Source organism: Pteropus alecto, unplaced genomic scaffold, assembly GCF_000325575.1.
Source record: "Pteropus alecto unplaced genomic scaffold, ASM32557v1 scaffold177, whole genome shotgun sequence".
In the NCBI taxonomy this organism is placed as follows: domain Eukaryota; kingdom Metazoa; phylum Chordata; class Mammalia; order Chiroptera; family Pteropodidae; genus Pteropus; species Pteropus alecto.
Window position 1 is genome coordinate 10958231 of NW_006442207.1, and position 23541 is coordinate 10981771.

At 44.7% G+C, this 23541-nt stretch overlaps 1 protein-coding gene across 1 annotated transcript in view; it reads right to left on the bottom strand.

The window, feature by feature from the left end:
• Nucleotides 1–23541, bottom strand: part of SORCS3 (sortilin related VPS10 domain containing receptor 3) — a 523893-nt gene that overhangs the window by 484921 nt on the left and 15431 nt on the right. The gene's annotated exons all lie outside the window — the stretch shown is intronic.

Genomic DNA, 23541 nt, shown 5'->3' on the forward strand with positions numbered 1-23541 from the left:
TGGGTGGATGTGGATGGATGGGTGGATGGATGGATGGATGGATGGGTGTGTAGGTGGATAGATGGAATGAGAGCCTGAGAGAAGTGGGTTTGTGGTTCTGAGAGAGACCACAGGATAAATAGGGATCTTCCCAGGAGCCTGGGTCTTTTCCATCACGTACAGTGACAGGTTTTAAAGACAAGGAGAGGGGAGGAAGGGATGGGAACAGGATAGCTAGGAAAGAATAGGGAGGGAAGGGGGTGAGGCAAGAGAACACAGGAAAGAAGGGAAAGCTTTATGGCATTTTGAATTCATCTGGCTCCCTCCAAGGTTCTTAAACTTTCTGGGCTTGTTAGGCCAGAGTAGAGATGGCTCATAGGGCCTCTAGTTTTTTGTCTCTGCAGTTTACTGAGTGTAGGTGTTCTAGAGCTCACGATGATCAGTTATTTGTCACTTTATTTACCCAGGAGACTGGTGCAGGGGGTGAGTAAAGCTGAAGTCTCTGAGTCTGCACAGCACTTGGCAGTTCCATTCACCATTTGCTGTGCTCCCACCTCCAGCCCCAAGCTACTCACCACTGCTGTCACCTCCCCTCTAATGCCACCCCCAAAAAAAGAGACCAGGAAAGCACTCCTATAGAGCCCGTTTGTCTCCAGGAAAGCCAGGCCCCGGCTCAGAGCCTCACATCTGGAGAGACGGTGGTGTCCTCTTCCCCGACCTCCTCTCACCACAGAAAAGCTGACTCATGGGGTCTGAAAGACAAATAAGAGCCTATTCTCCTTAAGAAACGTCCTATGCATTTACCACCATGCCTATAGCTGTTCTTCTCCCTGGCTCTCCTTCCCTCCCTCCCACCCCAGGGCTGCAGGGTCTCACTGCCACCCTTATTTCCAGGCTCACACAAGTTTTTGTAACCACTCAGAGGTGGGAAAGGTGAGCCAGAGCTGGAGCCAGAAGACTAAGGAAACTCAATAAACTGGGGAAGCATTGTGGATTTCACATGGGTCTGGGTGTGCCAGGGGTGCTGCATGCAGATGACCCTCACAGCTATGGCCTCGATCTCCTGGCTGGGCAGGAAAAGCTTATTCCAGCCCCCAAGCCCCATGATCTCACTACAGAAGAGTGCTGGTGGATGACCCTAGAAGCCTCTGCCCACTCAGAGGATTCCATTGGAGCCAGGGTGTAGCAGCCTTGGTATCAGAGGTGACCCCGGGGTGACCAGTGAGCTCATCCTTGGACAGTGAACACAGCATCCTTTTTCTGCCTTGCAGACACAGGCTGTGCCTCCTCTACGCTCCCACAATGCTCAGTTCAGGCCTCTTTTAGAGCTTCTCTCATCACATGTCCATTATCCATTTACTGTCTATCTCTCCAGCTATTAATCAACGTTAATGTTTACGGAGTGCTTTCTAAATAAATACCTAGCGCTACATTCTTTCCATGGAAGAGCTGGTTTATCCACACAGAAACTTCATAAGATATGTCTGAGCATCATCTGCATCTTACAGTTGAGCCACCCAAGCAGAGCAGAGCAGAGCAGGTTAGAAACTGTCCAGAGCTGTCACAGGTGGTCAGTGGTGGAGCGGGGCTGACCAGCACTAGGGTGTGGCGAGGAACCGCTGTGCTACGCTACAACCCACGCCAGTGTACAAGGGCCCAGCCCAATGCATTCCTGTGTCCCAGCAGCTGCCCCTGCACCTGGCACATAGTGGGTGCTCAGCAAATGTTAAACAAAAGGGAGCAATGAACTTAATGAATAGATGGGTGAAAAAATGGATAGGCTTCACCTCCTCTGTGGAGCACTATTCCAGAGAATGTGACCATGGGCCCAAATAAAAACAGGAATAAGAAATGAAGCAAAAGATAACAATGCTTAGAGTTTCATAATGGCTCTATTTACTGACACAGGCCAGGCACACTTGATGAATGTCACCTCCTTTAATCCTCACAACCACTCTGTATGGCAGGTACCATGATTCCTGGGAACCTGAAGGTCATAGTCATTCATTTGACCAGGGTCACTTCCCAGGAGAGTGGCAGAACCAGGGCTGTCTGGCACCACAGCCAGCCCCAACCCACTGGAGAATCAGCCCCTTGACTCTCAGAGCTTCAAAACTCGGTGCCAATGTCACCTCTTCTGTGAGTTCCACTGGCGGCATAGATAGCACCTGTTCTCTGTTCCCACAGAACCTTCCATCAACCAATACTGGAGAAATCTGCAGGCTTTCTAAGATCTTCCTATGGACCGTTATACCACAGTGACAAGCCTCTGTCTCACCATCGTGTATCCCCGACACAGAGCCCTGAGCCCAGCATGGGGAAGGCACTCACCAAACATGGGCAGGAGGAAGAAGCAGGCTGCTTGGTCAGCTGAACAATAAGACTTTCCACGAATGCGGAGGGATCCTGCTATGAACTGAACTGTGCCCCCCCACCACCACCACCCACCTCAAGTATATACATTGAATCCTAAACCCACAGTGTGAAGGTATTTGGAGGTGGGGGCTTTGGAGGTAATTAGGTTTAGGTGAAGTCATGAAGTCATGGGGGCCTCGCGATGGGAGTAGTGCCCTTAAAAGAAGAGACCGGAAAGATCACTTCCTCTCTGCCTCTCCACCCGCATGCGCAGAAGGAAGGCTATGTAAGGACGCAACGAGAAGGTGGCGACCCCAGGGGAGAGCTCTCGCCAGACACCGACACTGCTGGAACCGTGATCTTGGACTTCCAGTCTGCACAGCTGTGAGGAATACATTCCTGTCATTGGAGCCACTGGTCTAGGGTATTTGTTAAGGCAGTCCAAGCCGACTCAGACAGGCCCATGCCAGTCCCGCCAGCCACTGCCGTTGCTCAGCCATCACTTCTGAATCCTAGCACCACTCCGCCCTAGAATCACCAGTCCTGCATAACTGGCTTCCCCATTCTTCTCCAAGCTGCAGCTTGGCTGGGACGAGAGTCAGGTGATACACACCAGCTAGTGCTAAAAATTACCCACAGCATGTATACAACGAGCCATCACAACAGCACCAAGGCAGAAGGGTACAAATACCTTGCGCCGCTCCCATTTTTATTCCTCCCTCACTCTGGGCTTTATGATAAGGGCAAAAAATAAAAAATATCCTGGAAGCTTCACTGACCCACCAGATCGGTGTTGGCAGGCTCCATCTTTTCCATCTCTCTATAAATGAACTCACGTGAGGACCAGCTGGGACTCCTTTCCAAGCACCTGCTTTTCTAAATCAAAGGCACTGAGACTCCTAGGCGTTCTGGCCCTGAGAAGCACATCCTGTCTCTATGACCAAGGGGCAAACGTAGGCTCATACTCAAGCTTCCAATCTGAGCAATATACCTGAAGAAAGAAGCTTTCAGGCTTTCCCTTTCCAAGTCTTCTCAGGCTTTCTGGACTCATCACAACCTTCCCAGCTCCAATGTCGCCTCGATTTAAATGGTCCATTGTGGAGAGTGGGAGAGATGCAGCAGAATCAGGGTAACTGTCCCTACCACTGGGACATTTAGGGCCTTCCTCTGAGCTCTATAAAGGCCTGAGCAAAGCATGCTTCGATGTCCTGGGTAGGCAGTGTCCCCAAAACACTGGTTGAAAGCCAGTGAGCCCCAGATTAGCTGTGATGCCAGGGAGGATCTTAATTACTATAAAAGATCCTGGGCCAGGACTAAGCAAGACTCGGGAGCAGGAAACGGAAGACTTGGGGGGCTGCCTGCACCCACCCCAAGAGCAACTCCAGACTTTGCTTCAGGGCCCAAAGCCAGGTCCTTCCATCCCAGCGTCCTCCAGGTACCTAAACCAGGTGCCATTTCAAAATACTTCTCTTCTGCCTGGGTGTCTATTCTCCAAAGACCTTAGTAACATGGAAATGAATTTTCATCTGTGCAATCTGTCTGGCAGCCCCCACCCTCGTTTACGGCAGCAAGTAAGGCAGGATGCAGTAACCAGATCGGTGACTACAGAAGTCATTGCTTGAGGGTTTGACTCTAGTTCCATGGATGGGCTGGCCCCTGCCTGGAATTAGAAGGTTAAGAGCTGAAATACTTTTCAAAACAGTAGCTAACCCACTGAGCCCTTACAAGATGCAGCCATTCTTTAGATGTGCTTGGACCCCTCACAACTCTATAAGGTAATTACACCACTATCCCCTTTTTCACAGGAAAGGAAATCAAAGTCAGCAAGGCCCGAGTTCACAGAGCTGGTAAGTAGGGGAGTCCAGGCTGCAGGGCCCCAGGCCTGGCCTCATATTCATTCACTTGGCAAATATTTATTAGGCACCTAATAGAACCAGCATAAGGATTTTTTTCTCCAAGTAAACAAAAATGGACTTTCCAGAAAGCACTTGCTGGAAAGCCTTTGCCCAGCTCTTGCTGGCTCTCAGGAGTGCTTTCTGGAAAGTCCATTTTTTTTTTCCGTAGCTCAAGAGATAAAGGAGAACCAGAAGGTTTGCGATCGCAGTGTTTCCACTACCTGGCTTTGCTCAGTTTCCCCCACTCTATCCCACTCCCCTCCCCTTGCCCCGCTGTACTATGCTGGGGCTGGAAAGGAAACAGACAAATCTCTGTCTTCACGGAGCGTGCCTTCTCATGGGGCAACGGACTGTAAATAACATAAATTAGTAAAATAGATATGTGAAATACAAGGAGGAAAAGTAAAGGAGGGAAAGAAGGTAAGTGTGAGGAGAGGTACGCACACAACTGCCCACTGGGCGACAAGGGCAGGCCTCACTGAGAAAGTAATTTTAACTGAACACCAGGAAGAGGGGAGAGAATAAACCATGCAGCTGGCAGATGGCAACAGAGCACTGCGAGAGAGGGCAGAGTCAGTGCAAAGGCCCTGGGGCGGGAGCTTTGCTGGTATGTTGGGGAACAGAGCGGCCAGTATAGCTGAACCGAATGAGCCAGGGGAGCAAGCAGAAGTGACAAGGGCCAATCCAGGGGCCTTGAGGGGCATAGTAAGGACTCTGGCTTGGACTCTGATCAATCCCCTCATGATGGATGAAGAAACTAGGCTCAGAGAGAGCTGATAATTAGTTAAATGCCACACAGTTTCATCCAAGGTCCTGAAACAAAACCAACCATGATGCATCATTATCTCAAGCAGAGACCCCAGGCATTTTCCTCCTGCCCACGGCCTCTACGACCTGGCCCCCTCATCCACCTCTGACTGAAAATAGCTACAGTATGAACTGACACAAAAAACGGCCAGCTGGGTGGTCTCTGGTGGGAAAGCTGGGATCCAGGGCTCTCTGGTCAGCCCTACATGGCAGTCAGGGCTGGGGAGGAGGACTGAGATGGGCGAAGGTGCTTGGACCCTCTGGAGACAGCGAGCTTTCTGGGGCTCCTTCAGATCTCAGGCTATAAAAAGAAATCGCCTCTCCAGAAACTGGGTTTGTTTTCTTGGAGAAAGTCCCCACGCTGGCTCTTGAGCATCTCCCCACGTGTGCGCTACAAACAAAGAACTCTTATTTCCCATTTGAAAGCAGGGAAACACGGCCCGCGGTGTGCAGCGTGTGTCACACCCACGCACGAGCGTGCCTTCCTCCCTAGAGAGAAAGGGGTCTGAGGCAGAGATTTCACAGTGAACTTTGCCAGTTTCCCCTTGCGCTGTCCCTCCCACTCTCTGTCCCCCAAGGTGCCTGCCCAGCCTCCCGCTCTATCTGGGGCTGGCATTTTGGAAGGTGCGCGTTAAGGCTCTGCCTTGGCCCAGCTCTTGCTGGCTCTCAGGAGTGCTTCAGAACTCTCACAATGCTCCCCTGCATTTTTGCCTGCCTCCTCATAACGCAAAATCTCACAAGAGCTCTCTGCAGAACCCAGAAGTCTATAGCAATAAAGCCGCACCAGGAACCCATGGGCCAAGGCCTCAGAGCAAACAGCAATAGTAGCTGACATGCTCACAGTTCAGCACATTCTGTGTGCCAGGCATGGTGCAGGCGCCCCACATGCATCAAATCAACTAGTGTAGCCCTTCCAGCAACCTGTGAGGTCGGTTCTATGATGAACCCCATTTTACAGATAAGCAAACTGAAGCACAGAAAGGCTGAGTAACTTACCAAGGCTATAGTCACCCATCGTTAAGTGCCAGAGCTGGGATCTGGAACCATCAGTCTGACTCCAGAGTCCACAATCTAAACAGCCCCTCTGGGGTAGGTTGGTAGCCCATCCTCATCAGGGCATGCCCAGAGATGAGCCTCACTGGGCTGAGAAAAGAAGCATTTAAGGCAGGACCAGTAAACCATTAAGTCCTAATAAGAAGCACCACCTCTACACCACGTCATCTACCACCCCATATAATTATTCTCTGCCTCTGGGAATGCTGTATTTTATATTACCTACACATACCTCATAACTCTGGCATGGCTGATTCATGTGCCTGTCTCTTCCAGGACTAGACCGTGAGCTCCTGGAGGTCCCCGTTCTAATCTATTTGTACACTACTGAGAGGCACTGTACGTGCTCACAGTAACAATCAGTAAATGTGTACTGAGTGAATTAATGGGTGATTGTGTGAATGAATGAATGAATGAATGAATGAAGCCGGCCAAATCCAGACATTTTAGGAGTCTCCTCTAGAAACTTTAAGACAGAACATTATGACACTCGGGCCAACATTTCCTATCTGCTTCCCACGCAGCCCCACAGCAGGACTGAAATAGATACATATGCTCCCTCTTTTCCCTTTATTGCATTTAATTCCATGTTTCAGTGTAATTAAAAAAACACAATAGCTTAAAGTGTTGGATCCTGATGCACTGCGCTATTCATGAATATTTATCACTCTGGGCTATATAAAATTGAATAATTATTAGCAATTAAAAGAAGGTCAACAGAAGGCTTTCTGGAACTCTTCACGGAGAGAAAAGGGGACAAATGGGCCGCTGCAATCAAGAGCCCTGGGCAAGGATTCTTCACGAAAGGAAAGAAGTTCTTGGCTGACAAGGCAAAACACCATGCTTAGGGGGCCATCCAAGGTCCTGAAGAAACTTCCAGAAGGGTTTAAAGCAGGTCCGTTCTACCTACAAATCACTTATTTAGATAAGGAAAAGTGGACTTCGTGTAAAAAGGATTCAACTGACAGCACAGAGTTCCAGGAAATGATTTGATAAGGAAAATACGAACCTGGGCCAAATCACCTGCCTGAGTACATCTCCTTCTCTACTAAGCACCTGAAGGAAGGTATTCCCAGACAAAGAAAACACCAGGCAATGCTCCCAATCCAAAGTAAATGTTCAAGGTGGATAAGGTTCTCAACAACCCCCATCGGTCCAAATGGGCCATTCCAACATTTATTTCCCTCTCCACCAGAAAACCCAGTTCTTACTTAATTTTTACTTTAGAAGGAAATTTGAAAATAGATTCCAAAATCCTCCATACTTGACAGTTGAAAAGATCCCCAAGACTCTGCTAACCACTTCTCCCCCAGGTAAAATTCCCCCTTATGGTGCCAAAAAATAAATAAATCAGCCTCCTTGCAATCTCATCTCGATCTAACTTTTATCCTCTAAGGCTATAAAGAACTCTTCTTATCATTCTTCTGCATAGATTCCCTTCAAATAAGAGAAGACCTCCAATCCTCCGGATCTTCTCCAGGCTAAACGTATCAAATATTTTCAACAGTTTACAAGAGGCCTCCAGGATCCTTTCCTGCCCTGGTTGCTCGTGGCCAATGACACTCTCATTTGCCTTGCTCCCCACCTGAAAGCAACATTGCAGACATGCCCAGGTAGGGAGAGCAGAGCAGGACCTCGCAGGTGGACACGATGCTGTTGTTTTAGATAGTGTTCACTTTGGGGGCTACCACAGCTCACTGCTAGATCATTTTGAGCACATCATTCATCTATCAACAATATGTTCTGAGCACATGCTATGAACCAGGGACTGCAGGAACAGACATGGTCCTTGCCCTCAGGAGGCTAACAGCTCGAGCAGCAAGTCCTGAGCACATTCCGCTAGAATAAACCTAGCAGAAGTGTCGAAGACGTAAGTAAAACATTTCAAAACAAGTGATCACATTGAGTCCCCCTCACTCCCCAGTAGTGGACACTCTCTTTCATCCTAAATGGCACCCTTACCCCTAAATTCTGACTCTGAGGACCTGGTTACCAGCCCAGGTGGTTACATTCTTCACCTCTTTTTCAGCAACAATAATCACATTTGTAATATTGATTAAGTACTTAGTAAGCACCAGATGTATCCAAGCATTTTACAACAATGACTCATTTAATAGCTGCCTTCACAGCTCTCAACCCTGCCCCTGGAAGCCTCTCATGTGGACTAGGTCAAGTCCACCCAGTGAGTCAATGGCAAATAATGGGAGTCACCTCGCTGTGACAGGGCTCGCTATTATTAAAGCCTCATGGCATCGTCACACAACACCATCCTGAATTCAACTACTTGAGGGCAGAATGCAGGAAGATGTAAAATGTTCCTTGTTCATCCATAAAGTGCTCTCAAGGGTCTATGTCCAGTTAAGAAATTTAATTTCAGCATCCTCACATTTTTCCATTTGTGCACATGTGTGTCCACCACTGACATCAATTCTACCCCTGCTAGAATGTTCCCAGGGAGTGAGAGCACCTACTGCTTTAAACAAATATCTGGTCATGTGCCAACCCTCTTATTTTAAAATATTGATGAGAGAGAAAAAAATTATAAAATCTCAGAGACGGAAGCAATTCCAATGGTCTTCTTTGCTAAGTGCACACACACACACACGCAGACACACGCAGACACACACACACACACACACACACACACACACAATGCTGTCCCCAGGAATGGGGAATGCATGGTGCTGAATCATCCACACTGTCACCAGAAGGTCATACTCTGAGACAACTGGCCACTGTTAGGACACTGGCTGTAGCCTGAGGTGCGACAAAATTTATTGCCTGGACAGAATAACAGGGTGATGGTGAATAATGGCTTCATTCCCAGCACACTTCACCCCCTGTACCAACCCCTCAGATGTCCAAATCTAGGGACCAGTGGGTGTTTTGTATTTCAGTAATGAAAATGCTGGCTCGGGAGCCCTCAAGCAGGCAACATCTCAGCCCAAACCTCAGCCTCTTCCTCGACAAACTTTTCCGCCACATAAACGCACCAGAGACAGGCTGTGTGGCAGGTTGGCTAGTGTTAGGGGAGCATCTTGAATGTATTAAAACACCGCAAAGCCCATTTGCATTCATCTTTCAAAGAGTTAAAGAAAAAATAAAACCTTCTTTATTCTGTTCCTTCTACGGTGCTTTTTTGTGGTTGTTTTCTATTGTTTTCACCTTAAGTGGAACCATCCTAATTCAGTCAGGACTAGAAAACCAAACAATAGCCTTAGGATAGGCTTTGCAAAAGAGAAAGCAAAACCGACAGGAGAACTGGCCAGCTGCAGGGAGCTCAGGCTGCACAGCATCAGCCCGGCCTGCAAACACTCAAGCTTGGGGATCTAGACAGAGGCCTCAGCCTTATAGAAAATAAGCTTGGCTCGTAGCCACAAAAGGCTGGGCTCCTCCGAGGTGAGGAGGCGTGGTCAAAGCCTTCACTCCAGCCTGAAACTTGCTCAGTCCTCTTACTCTGTGTGGACCAGTAATTGTGGGATGGCCATTATTTGCATAGAGTTGACACCAAGACACAAAGGAAGTACCAAGTGTGTTCATTAATTCATGCTCCAGACACCATGATCTAAGTGACCCCGGATAACTGGCATTATGTAATGGGCATCTCAAAAAGCTGAATTAAAATCAGAGGCAATCCAGAGCACAGGAGCCTCATACGATCTGGATGGAAGGGGAAAGAGGCCCACACCATCATTCTCCACTGGAGAGAGAGTGAGATTGAACTGGAAACCGAGATTAAGACCAAGGCTGAAATAGAGATTGAGAAAGAGACAGTAAGAAAGAAACAGGATGGAGACACACAGCAAAGACATGATGCCTTAGGCCCGAAGGAGGACTTTGCAGTAACTGTTTTCTTTCTTATAGGTCTTTTTGTTTACTCTCCCTCTGGGTGTAATAGAAAGAATAAGACTCTGGTTCTGGAAGAAGTGTGTTCTTACCCAGCCTCCAGCCCTTGCTAGCCATGTGACCTACTGATCACAACTTACCTGGGCTCTCACAGTGTCTAGAACATAGAGGGCAGCCAAGAAAATTTTCTTTACTTTTTTTTTTTAGCATACTTCTTCATCTCCTCTCTTTTCTTCTCTGATTCTTGTGTTATCATTATTATTCCCTTTTATATATTAGCTTTTACATCTTCTATACAGAGATAATCATCAAATGTGAGACTTGAATAAGAGACATTTATCCCTTACCTGATAAAAGATATCTATAACCACCTACAGCAAACATGAGTGACTCATCGTGAAATATTGAATACATTTCCCCTGAACTCAGGAACAAGAGAAAGATGTCTACCATCATCACTTCTATTCAACACTGTGGAGAGGTCACAACCTGTGCAATAAGGCAAGAAAATGAAATAAAAGGTATAAAGAAGAGAAAGAAAACACCCTTTTATTATTCACAGATGATATGGTGGTATGCAAAGATAATCCAAAAGAATCTAAAGATAATACTATCAACACTTAAAAAATATGTTTTTAGTTCCTACTTAAAATAGAATCAAAAAATATCAAATTTCTGGGCATAAATCCATCAAAGAATTTCCAAAACCTTTCCATTTAAACACTGCTGAAAGATATTAAGGAAAAACAAACAATATCAATTTTCCCAAAAATTGACCAACTAATATAATGTAATACTAGCTAAAAATTCTAGCAGGCTTTTTTATGGAAATTGGCAAGTTGATTTTAAAATGTATATGAGAATGCAAAGGGTCAAGAGCCAAGACAATCATGAGGAAAACACAAGAAGCTGACAAATTTAAATTACCAAATAATAAGATGGATTATAAAGGTATAGCATTAAGACAGTGTAGCATTGGTATTAGGATATAGAAAAAAGGCCAATGGAACCAAATAGGGAATTCACAAACTGACATACTTACATAAAGAAACCTAATTTGCAAGAAAGATACACTTTCAGTAAATGATGCTGGGTCATTTGGCATTCTATATGAAAAAAGGAAGTGATTTTGACCCTTTTTTGCTTCAGACGCTCAGCATATAAAAAAAGAGATTCAAGATGGATCACAGGCCAAAATGTGAAAGTTAAAACCAAGAAACTTCTAGGAAAAAAAAAAAAACATAAGAATATGTTTCCAATACAGAAACAGGCAAATATCTTACAACTTTAACAGAAAAAAAATTGACAAATTGCCCTTCACTAAAATTAAGAGCATCCCTTTGTAAAAATACACCATTAGTAGAAAAACAAAGCAAGCTACAGAGTGGAAGAAGTTACCTACGATAAATATATCTGACAAAAAAATTACATCCAGAATATAAAGAACTATAAATCCACATTTTAAAATAGACAATTTAATATTAAATGGACAAAATATTGAGATAAGTGTTTCACTACAGAGGATATCCAAATCACCATTAAGCATATGAAAAATGGTCAACATCCATTAGTCATCAAATTAAAAATCATATGGGACACACCATTACACACCTATAAGAATGGCTAAAATAAAAAATAAAAACCATAAAAAATACCAGGCCTTACCAAGGAAATAGCACAACTGGAAATGTATACATTTCTGGAGAGAGTGTAATCAGTATAAACACTTCGGAAAATTGTTTGGTAGAAGCTACTGTAGTTTATTCTGTGATCCAGTTATTACATACTTGAAGAGAAACAAACACATATATCTACAAAAAAAATGCGCAAGAAGTTCATATGGTGAAAAAATAGAAACCACCCAGGTGTCCTTAATTACAGGAAAAATAAATAATCTGGGTATATTCCTTCACTGTAATACAACACAGAAATAAAAAGGAAGAAACTAAAGCTATCTATGTCAATAGGGACAGATCTCACAGACATAAGGTGAAAAAAGCCTGACATGAAACAGAATGTACTATATATGTTAGTTATCTACCGCTGTATAATAATTACACCAAACCTCAGTGGCTTAAAACAATTGCTCTTTACTATCTCAATGATTTCTGTGGGTCAGGAATCTAGGTGTAGCTTAGCTGAGTCCTCCAGCTCTGGGTTGCTCACCAGGCTTCAATCAAGGTGTCAGTCAGACTACAGTGGTCTTAAGGCTCAGCCAAGGGAAGATTTGCTTCCAGGTTCACATATAAGGCTGTTGAGCTGAGGGCCTCAGTGCTTCACCAGCAGGTAGCTTACAACATGGCAGCTGGCTTCATCAGAGCAAGCCGAGAGGAGCCAGAGAGAATGCAAGCAAAGTGAAAGTCACAGTCTTTTATAACCTAATCTTGGAGGTGATATCCTACCACTTGCACCATACCTTACCCATTACAAGCAGGTATGGGGGCCAATTTGCACCCAGGGGGGAGGAGATTATACAAAGGCATTAAATGTCAGGAGGCAGAGATCGTTGGGAGCTATCTTAGAGGCCATGCACCACACAATATTATTCCATTTATGTGAATTTCAGAAACGGGCAAAACTTGAAAAAAAATTAAAATATTGATTACTCCCGGGAAAGAGGCTACTGATGTGAAGGGGGAATGAAGAAGCTTTCCGGGGTGCCATAAATGTCCTATATCTTGATCTAGTTTAGGTGATGGGGTAATATCAGTGTAATTATATGTAAAAAATTCATTGAGATGTACAGTTAAATCTGTGCACTCTAGTGTATATATATTATACATCAATAACAATTTTGGGGAAAAAAAGATCTAGTAGCCCTCCCCTTCTCCCCTTCTTATCTAATGATACTGGGGCCCAGAAGGATGGACGAACTTCCTTAGAGTTAGACAGCCAGTTTTGAATAACAGTCCGGCCAAGCCTCTCTCACCTGGTCAGTGCGTGCATGTCAACACACACAACCCTACGAATTTCCCCTCTGTCAGTACCATGTGACAAGAACTGTTTGCTCTTAGAGACAGGGGCTTAAACCTGTTTAATGTGCTCTTCCAGCCCAAAGGTCAAGGCCACACTTGGGAAAATACTACCTCTGGTATATGACCGAGTTCTCAGAAATCAGCTCCATGCCAGGACTTATACTATCTAGGCCCCCTTCGCCAACTTGGAGCTCTTTTCAATTGATGAAAATACTATTTATTCTGATCCTTCTAATTCAAAATTTGGGAAAATCTAGATGTGATATGGACTAGGGTCAAAGTTTTGCTCTGAGTTCAAAAACTGTTTACTTAAATTACAGGGGAAAAAAATACAAATGATACATTTAACCCACTTAATTATGGTTAACTGATGAGATAGACATTATAAGACTTTGCAGGCACATCTCACTGAACTGGAACATTGATGCCATGAAGTACATACTAAGATTCATGCCCCTTTTGTAAACAAGAGACATTTACACATTGAAAATACAAATAAATTGCCCAAGGTCATTTAGCTAAACATGATTGGCCATTTCACTGCGGGAGTACCTTTTAATGTTCATTTGTTACTTGTTCATTCATTTATCAGCCAAAACTTGACAAATCTATAAGAGAATATCTTTTAATCATGCAAATCTAGCCTGGGCTACTGCTCATTTATTTTTGCAGCAGATATTCTAGCCTAATCCTTGGGCAAACCAAGGATTTGGTTTGTCTTATATCAGAGGAGAATGTCTTCTCTCTCTTGAGGAGTTTACAGTTGAAAGAAAGAGAAAGTGGGGGGTTGGCAGGAAGAAACAGAATCAAGGGAAGAGAGCTGACAGAAGAGAGCAGACCAATGGAGAAGTGGGGTACAGGAAGATGGGGACATGAGCAGAGGAAATCAGCTAGGGAAGAGGGCCATTGTCGTGGGACCCGGCAGGCCAGCTCAGGCAGGTAGGAGAACTTACGAGCTCAGCACCTCGCATGCTTAAGTGCACACTTACTAGATGTAGAGCCATGTCCCAAATGCAATAATATATGACCACAAGTCAGTTCCCACTCACTCTCCAGTACCTCCTCACTGAAGCACCATGTTTATTCTCTTCATATCTACCATGATTTTAACTATTTACATTTTATTTACTTAATAATGGTCTCCAATTCACACACACACACACACACAACTGTAAGCCACATGAGAGCACAGACTGCATATTGCACCCCCAATTCTCAGCTCTGCCTTACATATTGCACCCCCCCTTCTCAGCTCAGCTGTGTAACCTTAGGCAGGTTATTTAACCTCCTTGACCCAATAGTTCATGGGGATTTTGTGAAGATCAAATGAGAAATGCATATAAAAGACAGAATAGCGCTCATGAGAATTATTCAGTTTCCCCTAACACTGAGCAAGAGCAAAGGGCCAGGGTCCACATTCTATAACAGCTCTTCCTCCTTTTCCTAGATGAGGTTTATGCCAGCAACCCACAGTTAGACTCTCCAGAGATGCAAGGATCCAAACAGAAAAATCCTACATCCCTGCCGATCCAAACGGTTTCGTTGGAATTTCATCCCTGCGGGCAGTTTCAATCTCTCCTCTCCCCGCCCCCTCCTCCTGCCTGATGCTATGATGCCACAATCCAGTCTCTGTGACTCTGGAAATGTTTCCATGGTGATGAGCAGTGATGTCATAAAGGGGGGATTGTTGCAGGGTTGAATGATATCTGGCAGCAGATGCGCCCTGCCTCTTTACACTGGGGGTGGTGGGAGACAAATCCTGTGGGCACATCCCAGAAAATGGGAAATCAGATCACCCAGTGGATGGCGAAGGATGACCAGAGGGAGAGACAGTTCCAATCCCTTCCACGCACTAGCAGCTCCATTTGGAAAAGAATGGATGTAACAGACCTCACCAAGACAAGAATCATTTTTCACCAAAGGAAATCAAAGAAACTAACAAGAGGCAGTGACCACCGGAGACTCCACCTTCTGGTGTAGGAAGACCCAAGCCGACAGTGGCCTATCCACCACAGCCCAATGTATCAGATATTTATAGAATAAAAAGCCACAGACTCTTCCTTAGGTTGTCATGTGTGTTTGTTAGCTCCAAAGATAGATCATTGTGATTTTCGGCCCAGCATGCACTTTATAGTCACAAGTCTTACCAGAGAAATAGCAGCCACCCCTAGCTGAATTCTTAGAGAAATTAAAACCACAATGTTGAGACAATTCCCATGGGAGATTTTATACTAAGGAGCATCCCATAATGCTGTTTGCCATTCCTGGGTTCTCTAAAAGCAAGCTTGCCCTTGGAAAACGAGTGTCTGACATCAAGGGAATTTGGCTGCACAGCTGGAGGAAGAAGAATTTGATGGTCAGTGCTTGGAACTAGAGAAGCATGTGTTGCGTTGGAAACCACTGTCATGGTTGGTTCCTTCTCTGATTATCCCTTAAAATTGCAGATTGGGTGATTGCCACAAGTGTGTCAAGGAATGGGTCCTTCTCAACAAAAAGCTTCTTTGGTCCTGCAGGAGACTCTCGGAACCAGTGCTTTAGACAATGCATAGTCCCTCTTTCTTTCTCTGAGCAGCTGGTTTTCCTGAACGCTCTGCCGTTGGCAAGTTTTGTCCACAGCAGTAGCTAAGTACATGTGTAGTGTGTGCATAGTTTTATGGCCTTTATCATTATTGATGAATTAACTTCAAAGGGAAGTCATTTCCATCCAGGAAACCTGACATATGTTTTTCTATACCCACACGCGCATAGTGAAAACTGCACTTTCTTATTATTCCAGAGAGCAGGACGCAATATTTTCCAGATGTTGGTATGAGCAGCACCAAGCTGCACCCATGTATCAGGAAAAAGCCAAATGGCCTGCAGGCTCCAACTCTAGGTCACTCTCCAGTCCCCGAATACGTCATAATCTCTCATGCCCCCTGGCTTTGGCCCATGCTCTCCTCTTGGCCAAGAATGTCCCCCACCCCCACCCTATCCTCACAGCCCCTTCAACCATAAGATCTGGGCACAGGTCAAATGGCTCAGGTCCTCCTCTCTGAATACTTCCTTCCAGGAAGAGGTCCCTCTCTCCTTACTGTCCATCTCCTCCACTATAGTGCGACTCTTTTAGGGCAGGGACCATTTCGTATTCATATTGAATACTGGGCTAGAGCACATGCCCCTGGCATTTTCAGGTAATATGTGCCAAGATCCTTGTGCTCCGCAAATCCTCACTGCCAGCTTCAACTATTCCAAAATAAAAATGGAGTTTTAAAAGTAACTTTTGGTGACTCAAGGAACTAATTTCATGGAGCAGGGTCCCTTAATAAGATTGAGGAGGAAGAATGTGGTCAAATAAGGCCTGAGACTCTGGAGACCCAAACAGGCTGTGGGACAGTGAGCAAACTGTGTATTCTCCCAGAGCTCCACTTTTCTCGTGTGTAAAAAACCAGAGAAGGGTGGAAGTTTGGACTCCAAGTCCAGTTCTAACATTCGAACTCACCGAAACGGTGCACGGCCTGTTCACATCCTGAAACGGGAGCATGGTATACTTCAAGGATGACTCCTCAAGGCACTTCACTGCCCTCCTGGGTTGATATTGTCCCTTCCAGTCTTTCTTAAAATACCCCCTCCTGTTTATTACTCAGCGCACTCCCGGCTGGGGATGGATGAGAACTCCCCACGAAGGTCAAAATGTGAAGGCAAACAGAACTGCCGCCCGGCTGAGCTGCCCTTGTAAATGAGATGTCACCCGAAGGGAGTCTGTTCTCCTTCCCAAACACCTCTGAGCCTATCCTTGGCTAGGCCCCCGGCACCAGCAAAGCTCATCTCATGTCTTTTCTGAATGAGGCTGATTCCATCATTTTGCAAACACATTTCAGTGAACCTGTTCGTTCTGTCACTCTCCTTGTCTGTGACAAATGCCTGGCATAAAAATTACCCTCAGAAATGTGGTAAGGCCGGCAGCAAGCACATCCAGAGGCCTGGGGAAGGTGAGAAGGCTGAAGATTGGTGGAGATGATCTTTGTTAATGTGCATCAGAAAAATAAAAGGGGAAAGAGGGATGGGGGGTGCCGGAGTGAAGGGGAAAACTCCTGGTTCATTCACCAGCAGCAAGCACTTGTTGCAAGTCTACCCTAGTTGCTCAGCAACCAAGAAAAAGCATTTCAGAGAGCGAGGGGCTAATTGGATAAATGAATTAATTAGACATTTCCGGAGCCAGTGCCACAAATGACAACAGGCTTGAGCGCCCAGTCTCTTGCTAGCTAAAATGCCTTCTTCCCCTACTTGAGCTTTGGTCCAGCAAATTTAGGGAGCTGTGGCGGGGGTGGGAGCCAGGTAACAATGTGTCAGAGATGCTATCTTGGGAGGGGCAAGTGAGGGAGAGCCCCCTGCCTGGGGAGAGAAGTTGAACTAAATGACCTTCAACGCTTATAGTTGATCAGTTTTGCCTTGCAAGGTAGGAAGGGCAAGAAAGGAGTAAGTGCGGCTCTAGCAGCCTGAAGGTAACTTAATAACCTGCTTTCCTGCACCATCCCATGGGGTTTCCCATTGCTGTGTTTAAAACAAGCAGGTTCCCGTGAAAGCCAATAGATGGCAGTTGTTAGGGCGTTTGTGTGGGAAACCAGATGTTTTGTTGGTGGTTGCTTTTTTTCCCCTCGTTCTGCTTTGCTTCCTTCCTTTGGCTTCCTTAATTACAGCAGAACCCCACCGGTGGCTCTAATGATGGAGAGGGCCCTGCTGTACTGAGCTCACAGTACAACAGAGGGAGCAGGCAAAAGGCCCTGCTGCTGGGAAGGGAACAGCAGAGGAAGGAGGTGGAAGGAGACGGCCCACGGCCAGAGCCTGGTCTCTAAGGAGAGACAACAGCATGGGCTGCTGGTTTTGCTGCCTGTAACAATTTGCTGGGAACCTCCAGGTAAGTCACTGTACCCCTCTGAGCCTTTGTTTTCTCTCCTTCCAGGTAGGAAGAATGGGTTTTGTGGTGTTTGAGAACAATCGGTGTGATTGCTGATCACATCTCTCCCTTGCTCAAAATTACTAAGGTTGCCCACTGCCAACAAAAATAAAGCCAAGTCTGTCTGCAGGATATCCAGGGCTTCCATTATCTGATCTGGCCATCATTCCCATGCCTCCTGGTTCCCAAATACACCCTGTGACTTCTCACCTCCAAGCTTTCATTCATCCTGCTTCTGGTCTGGAAACACTATAACAAATGTTTAGTGAAGGCTTCTAGAGAAGAAGAGGATGGTCTGATTGGGAAAGGAAAGGCCCCCTGGTGGGATCAGCAGTTGAACCTCACAGCCCTGGGGCCTCGCTCTCATCGCTGTTACAACATAGGAAAGTGGACCACAGGAGGCTCTGTGGCTCAACCTGTAGGCACTCCCACAGGGGACTTGTGGCTTGGTCACTTGCCGGTTGTGTGATCTGGGCCAGGTATTTAGCCTCTTCATGCCTTTGTTTAGTCATCTTTACAATGAGGCTTATAATAGTAGATACTGTGGGAAGGAGAAGATTAAATGAGATGCTAATGTAAAGGTTACAGCTCAGCCTCCGGCACACGACAAGAACACACTAAATGTCCATTATTTGTCTAAAATTACATCATTCTAGAACAAAATAAAAGATGATCTCTTCACCTCTACCCACCCATTTGTTCTGGTTCTCTCAGCCTACCCCACTCCCACACTCCATAATTCCCCAATGTTAATGTCAATAAATAATAGACTCGATGACTTTTATCTTTAAAAGGCATGTTCCTCTATTTCATTACCTACTCTGCCGCTTGTTAGTTCTGTGACTTTGGCAGTCTCTGTAATCTCTTTTTATTACAATTTCCTCACATGAAGGGGAAATGAGATGACACGTATAAAGCACCCAAGACTGGCACCTCGCACATAGTAGGCCCTCGATAAATGTTACAGCTCATCCAAAAAGGCTTCACTTTGGGTTCAAATATTGGTTTGATATTTCCATCCTTCTATCTGCATGCACTTACATTAGATTTCAATTCTCACAAGACAAGATCAAGTCTAAGTCTGAATTTACATGTATATCTCCAAATAACTGCATAATTTTTCATCGTTCACTACTTTTAATGACAACGATAATAATGAATAGGGGAGATAACTTGCCCATAAAGTGTGTTTGTTCCAGGTCTCAGCTATATATAAACAAGTCTTCTATACAAAAGGCTCAGCTGAGACAAAATCAGAAGTTCAAGACTGCACTGGACATGGTGGCCAGCTTGACAGTGATTTGACTTAGGCCATCCAGGCTTCACGAGAACCAGCTGGGGGTGAGGGGAAGGTGCATGTCTCTAGGTGCCAGGAAGTGTCATTCTCTTTATAAAGGAAGAACATGGCCACTTGAAGGGGGTTGAAATGCCCATTTCTCAGCCCTCAGTATTACAAGCCTTCTCCTCATTCCCAACTCCATGAACCCTGCAATGGAAGGAAAGTAGAATGGGGGAAAGGGGAATAGAGAAAAGGGAAAAGTAGAATGGAAGAAAGGGTTAGGGATGGGGTAGGAGAAAGCAGAAGAGAGGAATGAAATGGAAGGCCCCATATTTGCTGGAAGAGAATTCAACTTTTGGAAGAACAAAGCCATAGAACTCATAGTTTAGTGGTGACAGAGTCTCCGCTTGGGTAATGAAAAAACTTTGGAAGCCGATAGTGGCGATGGTTGGACAACAGTGTGAATGTAATCAGTGTCACTTAAAATGGTTCAAATGGCAAATGTCATGTTATATATTTTTAAATAAATAAATAATATTTAAGGGGAATGAAGAGAGTAGAGCTCTCCCCAATTCTCCTTCTCCTTACCCAAAGAAAATCCATCATTAGAAGCAGTTCACAGAGACAGAAGCCAGCTTTTGGTCAGAGTCTTTTGCTCTCACCTCATGGGAGTTTTCTGAGACTCGGGTATGGGTCTCTGGCCAAAAATGGCACCGGCCTCCCTCGCCCTGATGCTAGCTCTAAAGGTGGAAAAGTTAGACAAATAGTATAGGTTATGATTTCAGGAGTCCCCATCCCTAAAATATCTTTCTAGACTATCCTGAATAGAGTTGGAAGATTTTCCTTCACCATTAGAGGGGCATATTTAAAATGCATATCTCAAAAGAAGACACGAGAACAGCCAACAGATATATGGAAAAATGCTCAACATCACAATCACCAGGGAAAAGCAACTCAAAACCACGATGAGATGTCATCTCACACCTGTTGGAATGGCTATCAAAAAGATAAAAGATAACCCGTGTTGGTGAGGATATGGAGAAAAGAGAACCCTTGTGTGTTGTTGCTGGGGATGTAAAATGCTGCAGCCATTATGGAAAACAGTACAGAGATTCCTCAAAAACTTAAAAGTAGAACATATGATCCAGTGGTCTCACTTCGAGGTAGGCATTTGAAGGAAATGAAATCAGTACCTCCAAGAGATATCTGCACCCCTGTGGTTCATTGTAGCATTAATCACAATAGCTAAGATAGGGAATCCACTGACGTGTCCGTCAACAGATGAATAGATAAGGAAAATGTGATGTGTCACACAATGAAATATAATTAAGCCTTAAAAAAGAAAGAGAATCCTGTCATTTGTGACAACATGGATGAACCAGGAGGACATTATGCTAAGTAAAATAAAGCAAATACAGAAAAACAAATCCTGCATGATCTCACGTACATGTAGAATCCCAAAAAAGTCACACTCATAGAAGCAGAGAGTAGAATGGTGGTTGCCAGGAGCTCAGAGGTAGGAGAAATGGGAAGATATTGGTCAAAGGTTACACAGTTTGTTTTACAGAATGAATATGTTCTAAAGAGCTAAGGGACAGCATGGTGACTATAATTAATATACTGTATTGTATACCTGGAGTTTGCTAATAGAGTAGGTATTAAATGTTCTCACCTACACCCCACCCCAGCCCCAAAAAAGCAGTTACTGTGTGTGGTCATGGACACATTAGCTTGATTGTGGTAATCATTTCATAATGTACACTTATATTTAAAAAATCACATTATATTACCTTAAATGCATACGATTTTTGTTGATTGTAACTCAGTAAGTTTGAAAAATAAAATAAAATTCAAAGGCCTCAGGAAAAGGAATGAAAGGAGTAAAGGACTAACATTAGGACATTTTTTTTTCAGAGCAGGGAGAGCAACAAAAATGGAGGGTGCTGGGCAGAGGGAAGGATAAGAACCAGGAAGGGGAACTGAACACACTTCTCTGCATCCTGCCCTTTTCTTTCTTCGCTTTCAGCAAACATTGGCCCAGCCCCCATGCTCGAGAGGTGACACGGGCTCTGGGGTGTTTCAGATTTCCTTCTGTCCCTGGAAATTCCATCGTCTGCCCAAGAGTTAACCCATGGGTGGCCCTGCTTCACTTGCTATAAATTCACAATGGGTCCTTCTGAGCTCACAAGAGATTCAGGGTGGGCTCGTTAGAAGTAGGATAATAATAATAATAATAATATGACACTCATTTTCAGGAAACCATCTTAGTAACTTTAATCGAGAAGAGAAGCCTCATAAGACACAGAGCCATACAGCACACAGTTGCAAGCCCTTTCTTCAGAGTCACCTGCTGTTCTTTGAAGAGATCGTGCCCATCCTCCTGACATTCCAACCCCTTTAGGGGAAATTAAAATGAAGCTAGAGCTGCCCCTGTCTAAGATTAAAGAGAAAGGGAAGGCCATCCATAAGTCTCAGCCATTACAGGATTGTCTCCCACTGTGCAGGAAATCACCTAACCTTGGTGTTGGAAGGGACAACTTCCCCCTCCCCTGAAAACAGAAACCCACACTGTGGGGAAAAAATGGCTCACGGGAGGTAGACCTACTATTAGGCAGAACAAGCTAATCTCCAGACTCTCTTATCACCTGATAATCATTTCCTACCCACAGTTAAGGATCTTCTACCACAGGACAGGCACTTTGCCAAGCATTTCAGACTCACTGAATCCTCATCATAGTTGTGCAAAATAGGGATTATAACCCCCATTTTATAAAGGAGAGAACTGGCTTTCAGAAAGTAACTTCCCCAAGGTCACACAACTAGTCAGTGGTAGAGCACAGATTCAAAGTGAGGTCCATCTGCCTAAGCGCTACTCTGCCACTTAAAGCATCTCAGCCCTTAGGTCTCCCCACAAGTCATCTAATGTATTCATTCTACCCAAGGCTCCCCACTTGGAGAAAACACCCTCGACTGTACTAAGAAACTTAATGGAACACTGAAGAGCATCAGGATGTTGCTGAAAGAGCCCTGGACTAGGAGCCAGGGAGACAGACAGGGGTGTGGGTACTTCCACTATCTGAGTGAATTTGGGCGCCCCACAGTCTCTCTTGGCCACACTTTCCAAAACTAGAAAAAGATGTGGGGGGTTTTGTCTTCTTTCCAGCACTAAAATTTTTATATTTTAAGAAGATCTTGGAGAGAACAATGTTTAATTCAAAAAAATGACTCTCAAACTGTGCAGTTTCTGGCCAAAAAAAAATGAGCAAAGAATCCTCTCTGCTGCCCCTCAAAATCACACCACAAGTCTGAGCAACTTCTCCTATGATTTAATAACGACGGCATTTCTTTAAACATGTCTGTAACTTTAGAGTTTATAATGCCCTTTCAAATATGTAACTTCATTTTGGTCCTTGCAACTATAACACAGATGAAGAAACTTGAGTCTCAGATGTTGACTGACTTGGGCCATTTCATAAAGCTCGTAGATGGTAGCTGGTCTTCCCATTTCCGTTTAACCACAACCAATATGAATGTTCCTATGTGTACCTGTGCCTGGATCTAGAATCCTATTGCAGAATGAGTCCATTCACATAACAATTAAGCCGCCACCACTACCACCATCATCATCATCATCCACATTGATCTCATTTGAGCACATAACATATACTAAGTCATAGTCATTGAAATTATTAATAAAAGAGGCTGGTACTGTTTCAATACATATACCATGCATCTGCTTAGATGCATGCCCATGAAACATTCGCACGTGTGCACACATGACCTCCCAACTATTCCTTCTCTCCATCTGAGCTCCTGAAAAAGGCGCACTGGTGAGTCTTTTATTTTAAGACATGATTCTTTCAGCAACCCTCAAACTGGTACCACAAACAAGCTTGGCTGAAGCAGGTAATCATCAAGGAATAACAGTTTTTCACTACTGCCTGCCTATATTCAGTTACAGGGTGTGACACGGTGTTTCACACAATATAATCAGCTCTGCACCCCCCCACACTCCATTTCCTAAAAAATTTATATGTGCTCAAGAATGAAAACACAGAACAAAAGGGGGGAAGGCAATCTTGAAATGAATTTGACTACAGAAGCGTATGTTCCTGCAGGCACAGTAGATATTAATAATTCAACAAAATATTACAGTAATTACTATACTTTGCAAAATCACAACAGTGCACTTTAGCACAACTCCTACCAATCTCCCTGCAACTGCCATTAATAAATAAAACACAGTTCCCTATATTAAATTTGTTGTTTAAAAGCTAAATATTTTATTAGCATTAATATATTTTAAATAATCAGTCAAGACTAAGAAAACCCCTGGCCTCATATTTCTCTGCTCCCCCCAAGTGAAATTCCATCTTCACAGCTAGAACAGAAATTGACTTCAACTCTAACAAGAAT